Below are 6449 nucleotides of genomic sequence, written 5' to 3'. Positions count from 1 at the left end.
GAGGCCTCTCTCTTTGCTCCATCTGGAGAAAGAACTGGCCTCTAAATCACTAGAAGCACCATCCTGAGTGAGAGGACCAGTGCTTGCTCCATACCTAAGAGGACACAGACCCCAGGAGGGTATAACAGCTTGGGGTGAGTCTCTAGACCTTTCTATTTGAAAGGGGTTACATAGCTCTACACATTGTACCTGTTGTGTAGAATTTTTTTGTCCACTGATACGCAAGAGAACCAGGCCATAAATAGCTCACATTGTAAATAACTTACCTTGCAAGCATGAAGACCTGAGTTGATTCCCTAGAATCAACACATAAAAGCCAGATGTCATGATACATACATATAATCCCAGCACTGGAGAGGTGCAGGCAGGAGTCCCTGGGCCTCATTGGCCAGTCAGCCTAGCAGGTAAGCTCTAGGTCAATGAGAAAGCCTGGCTCAATAAGTATCTCCTCAGGAAGACAAGTGGGGTTCCTCAGGGCCCAATATGCACTCACATGGTTACATGTATGCCAGCATAAAAATAGATGGACACACACACATTTATACACATTCAGACACCTGCACAAACATATGTGCATACACATAATGCACACACACGACCACACACATGTAAACACATGCATACATATGCATGAATGTACACACATGTACATACATATATACATACAGTCACACACATGGGAATCTTCTAAGAATACAACAGATCCCTTCTCCAAAGACATTTTTCTCCCTTTATTAAGCAGTTGCACTCAGTACCCTTGACTAGATCTTTGTGTTTGGGTGTGCACTGACTTTCATAGGCTCCTGTTGTAGAATACTTGTAGCTGCTGGTGATGTCTTAGGAGGTTGTAGAGCCTACATGGAGGAAGTCAGTCATTGGAGTGGGTCTGGAGATACCATAACCCTGAACCTACTTCCTATCTACACTCTGTTTGCTAAGTTCTATCAATGTGTGGGAGTCCCAACAACCTGTTGTCATGAAGTCAGTCAGGCCTTCCATTTGGTGGACAGTAGGCTTGAAGTCACTCACCAAATAGTTCCTTCTTCCTTTAAATTTCTTCTGTCAGATTCTTTTTCTTTCCTAACACAGTACTGAAATGGGATATATCCCCGCTACATTTGCAATAAGACTTGGTGGTTGGGCTGTATGAAAGATAGGTGGAGTGAGAAGTGGGGAGGAGAGAAGGAAAGGGAAAGAGGAAGAGAAAAAGGAAGTAGGCTAGCAGTCATGGCAGAGAAAGGATGGTTTGTGAGCAATCCTGGGTAGCTACTTATCAAAAGATTAGATGTTGGGTAACAATTCTAATAGTGTGGGCATCTTGTTAATTGAGGTTTCCAAATATATAAATCTTAGGATAATCATTAAGCTTTAAGTGTCTTCATTCTACCAGGTACCATGGGCATAGCGGGAATGGTCTGGGCTCAACCGAGCATTGGTGGATTGGAGAACATGGTGGATTGGCAGAGCCAGCTGCCACGCTGGCATCTTGAGGTATCAGGGCCAGTGTTTCAAGATAGCCAGAGCCCCAGTAGCAGGGAAAATGGCAGCTGCCCAGGAACAAGCCGCACTGGGCATTGTTAGCTAAGTATTTCCCTTTACACAGTACTTTGAATTCTCCTTTGAACTGGGGCTCCCCACCTTGTTGGATATCCTTTAATCCATGACTACAGTGAATTCTCTGCCACACATAAGTGAACAGCAAGATGTGTTCAGAAAGTTTTAAACAGAAAATTCAAGTTTGTGGGTGATGGTGGCTGATTGTTTGGTTTTTGAAACAGGGTCCTGTTGTACACCCCTAGGCTGGCTATGAACTTACAATCCTCTTGCCTCTCTTGCCCTGGGATCATGTGACATCACTTCTTATTTTATGTTTTAATTTGGGTGCCATTCTAAGTCGAGTAGTGATGATGTTGTGCCCTCTTCACCATTCTGGGTCTGCCATCCTTTGTCCAGTGTGTCCATGCTCTGTCATTGTCATCTGTTAGAGACTGGGGAGCCATCTTCATTTTCCAGTTCAACCATCACCAATGGTCAAGGCGGTATTCACATGTTCCCTATTTCACTAAGAATAGTAATTGTTCTTATTTACTGTTAGCTGTATTATTTATCTCTTGCTGGGCCCTAGTTCACAAATTTAACCTTATCTTAGGGATAGCTAGAAATCATTCTACCTGACACAGGCTCTCAGACACTGTGGCTGTTACCAATCATTGAGTCTTCTTCTCATGTGTTACTAATATCTCATGGTAAAATCCTGGGCTTCAGCAACACCAACTAGCTCAGCTTGCCCATCTGTCCCATCAGCCTGCTTAAAGAGACTAGTAATGCTGGGAAGCAAAGGAAAGATATTTATTCAGAGTGGCCACAGTAGGAAGGAGGGCAGATGAACAAGTCCAATGACCCCAAGTCAACACCGTCTAATCAGTGTCTTTCTTTATTGCCCCTTCTCTCTCCATCCTATTTTTTTTTTGAGACGGGGTCTGGCCTGGAGCACTGGTCTGACAAGACTAGCTGAAACAGAGCTCTAGAAATCAGCCTCCCCTGACCCCCACAAGCACTAGGACCACAAGTGTCACCAGCAGGTCCTCATGAGCAACAGGTACATTATTGACTGTGCCATCTTCCAAGTTCTGCACAATACAATTTTTTTTGTTTTAAATAAGAATCTAGAGAACATCTGTCCTTGTCTCCCTCTGTGTTGGACTCCAGTGCTTCTTAGCTTTCCCCTTCCAGGGAGAACCCTGTACTTCTTAGCTGAGCTCCTCCACAGAGCACAGCGGACTCTGCTGTACCTTCTTGCGCCACTAGAGGGAGCCAGACCAACACCAGGAGTCACACACTCCACTAATAAGGCAGAGCTCTTGTAAAGGGCTGGTCCCAGTCCCACCCAGGATTCTACCACAAGCAAATATGCAGATCCTCCAGACTCCTATCCAGTATTATCTAGACTACTATCCACTCCATCCTCCATGATACAGTCTTTTGCCCATCTCACCTGCCATGGCTCACACAGCAGGCTTTCTCCAAGCGTTGCTATGATGGGACCGTCATTGGACCTTTTGTCTCATGGCAACAAGAGTCCACCTTCAACCCTTCATGATGCTCTTTCCATGAAGAATCTGAAATCTCACGGTGTGTTGGTCAAACCTGGCAATCTCTCTTACCTATTTTTTCTGGAACAAGCCACAGCCAGTGGTTTTCATGATATCTATGGTCGTGTTTGTGTTGTCAGGTCAGAGATCATGCAGCCTTTGAAACTTCAAGTTTATTATGTGGTTCTTTGTAGGTCAGAGTGGTAGATTGAATGGAAACAACCTCTATAGGCTCATAGGGAGTGGCACTAATAGGAGGTGTGACCTTGTTGGAGTAGGTGTAGCTGTGTTGGGAGAAGTATGTCGCTGGGGGCAGGCTTTGAGGTTTCAGAAGCTTAAGCAGGCCTAGTTGCTCACTCTTTCTTGTTGCTGCTTGCGGATCCAGATGTAGAGCTTTTGGCTCTTTATCCAGCACCACATCTACAAGGTCAGCTGTCTGATCAACTTTACAATAAACAAGAAGTAAAATGTACATATCTACTCACTACAATTTGTTTTTTTTTTTTTCTTTTTAAAAAGGCAGATTAAACCAACAGAGTGAGAGAGAAGACCCAGGTGGCCTGGGTCTCTGCTGACTATTCCAAAGAGGGAGGAAGGGCATAGTTTTATAAACTGTTCTCTGTCCTCAATCAGAACACCTGATGTTCTAGGCTGATGCCTGTGATCATAAACTGAACTGCCACACTTTCCTTCCTAAGTCCCCAGAGCTCTCATTATGAAGTTATGATGATCTTTCTCAAAATGTCAACATTGTTTTCCCATGATGGTAACATTGTTCCTCAAGATGGTAACATTGTTCCTCATGTGCTTCCATGGCTTTATAAGTAAGATCATTCTGGACATTTTTCCAGCCTAGAATCACACACACACACACACACACACACACACAGAGAGAGAGAGAGAGAAAGAGAGAGAGAGAGACAGAGAGAGACAGAGAGAGACAGAGAGAGAGACAGAGAGAGAGAGAGACAGAGAGACAGAGAGACAGAGATTGACAGAGACAGAGAGACAGAGTATTTTAATTATTCTTTGCTTTATTTCTTTATCTATGTCTTGCTCATAAAGTGTATTGTGTCTTTCATAGTAGAGTCTTACCACCTCCTTATGGTGGGCAGCCAAAGTTACGACAATCACCTGTGTTGTTTCCAGGTTCTTTGGGGTCTCTCTGAGCAGCAGTACATAGGGAAGTATCCTGTGTCTGCACTGAGAGTTTCATTCAATAGTCCATGTGTTCTGTGAGCAGCGTTGTCTACCCGTGTAGAGCACCTCCATTAAAACTCCATTTTAAAAAAGATTTATCTCTTTTTATTCTATGTATTTGCGTGTTTTACCTGCTTATACGTCTATGTACCACATGCATGCCTGGTGTCCACAGAGGCCAGAAGAACATCAGGTTCCATGGAACTGGAAGTACAGTTGTGAGCTGTCACGTGGGTACTGGTAATAAATCCTGGTCCTCTGGAAGAGCAGCCAGTGCTTTTAACTCCTGAGACATCTCCTCAGCCCCCAAATTCTCTCTCTCTCTCTTTTTTTTTTTTTTTTTTTACAAAGTAGTCCGCTGGGCAGTGGTGGCGCATGCCTTTAATCCCAGCACTGGGGAGGCAGAGGCAGGTGAATTTCTGAGTTCGAGGCCAGCCTGGTCTACAGAGTGAGTTCCAGGACAGCCAGGGCTACACAGAAAAACCCTGTCTTGAAAAACCAAAAAAAAAAAAAAAAAATACAAAGTAGTCCATAGGCCTTTTCATACATTCTTAGTTTTAGCTAACTAACCTGAATTTCTTTACACATCCTCCTCCCCCATTTCATGCTAAGTGTTTAACCCTCAGTATCCACCCCCCTTCTCCAATATTCATATCATATCACATATCTTCTACTCCCCCCACCTTTAAGTGCTCCTTCCCCTCAGCCCTTGAGCTTCCCATTCTCTCTGGATACTCCAAGTTAATCCTTACATCCAAAGATACAAAGCCACAATCCACACATGAAGGAGAAGACACTACATTGTCTTTCTGGGCCTGGGTGACGTCACTCAGTGTAATTTTTCCAGTTCCACCCACTTTCCTGGAGATTTCATGAGTTAATTTTTCCTTAAATCTGATTAAAATTCCACTGTGTAAATGGGCTCCATTTTCCATATTCAGGGATCAGTTGATGGGTATCTAGGCCACTTCCAATTCCCAGCTATTGTTAATAGAACAGCAATAAACTTGGCCATGCAAGTGCCCCTGTCGTCCTTTAGTTGTATGGCCCAGTAATGGTGTCTTAGTTAGGGTTTTATTGTTGTGAAGAGACCATAACCATGGCAACTCCTATAAAGAAAAATATTTAACTTGAGGCTGGCTTGCAATTTTAGAGGTTTAGTCCCTTAGCATCATGGCAGGAAGCATGGTAGCATGCAGGCAGGGATAGTGCTAGAGAGGAGCTAAAAGTTCTACACCTTGATCTGGAGGCAGCATAAAGAAACTGTGCACCTGCCAGGTGGTGGTGGCGTACGCCTTTAATCCCAGCACTTGGGAGGCAGAGGCAGGCCTGATTTCTGAGTTTGAGGCCAGCCTGGTCTACAGAGTGAGTTCCAGGACAGCCAGAGCTACACAGAGAAACCCTGTCTCGAAAAACAACAACAAAAAAAAAAGAAAGAAAAGAAAAGAAAAAGAAAAAGAAAAAAGAAACTGTACCATACTAGGCAGAGCTGGAGCATAAGAGACCTCCAATCCCATCCCAACAGTGACACACATCCTCCAACAAGGCTACACCTCCTAATAGTACCCCTCCCTATGGGCCAGACATTCAAACACATGAGTCTCTGTGGCCATTCCTACTCAAACCACCACAAGTGGTATAGCTGGGTCATATGGTGGTTGTTTGTTTAATTTTTGAGATTCAGCCTCAGATTCTTGGTCATCCAGGCAGTGTCAGACATGGGGTACCTCTTATGATGCCAGCCTCAAAATAGATCAGTCATTGGTTGGCCACTCCTACAAATTCTGCACCTCCATTTTCCAAGCACATCTTGAAAGCAGGACAGATTGTAGGTTGTAGGTTTTGTGTCTGGGTTGTTGTCTCAATCCCATGGGAAGCCTTTCCTCGTTACAGAAGATGGCCAGTTCAGGCTCTGTATTCTCTATTACCAGGAGTCTTCACTAGGGTCACCCTCATAGATTCGAAGGAGTTTCCGCTCCAGTTTTTCAAATTGTCCCCCAAATGACCTCTTCTTCCCTCTGCCTGATCCCTCCTGTTTCCATCCTCAATTTCCCCCAGACCACCTCCATAATCTATTCTACTCCCTGTTCCAAGGAGACCCAGGCATCCTACACACACACACACACACACACACACACACACACACACACACACACA

General features: G+C 44.4%; 1 pseudogene; it reads left to right on the top strand.

The window, feature by feature from the left end:
* The first annotated feature begins 1410 nt into the window (after nt 1-1410).
* Nucleotides 1411-6449, top strand: part of LOC114626606 — a 34274-nt pseudogene continuing 29235 nt past the window's right edge.

This window comes from Grammomys surdaster, unplaced genomic scaffold (genome assembly GCF_004785775.1).
Source record: "Grammomys surdaster isolate TR1022 unplaced genomic scaffold, NIH_TR_1.0 238, whole genome shotgun sequence".
Taxonomy (NCBI): Eukaryota; Metazoa; Chordata; class Mammalia; order Rodentia; family Muridae; genus Grammomys; species Grammomys surdaster.
Note: the sequence above shows the minus strand (reverse complement) of the source record. Positions and strands in the feature narration are given on the sequence as shown.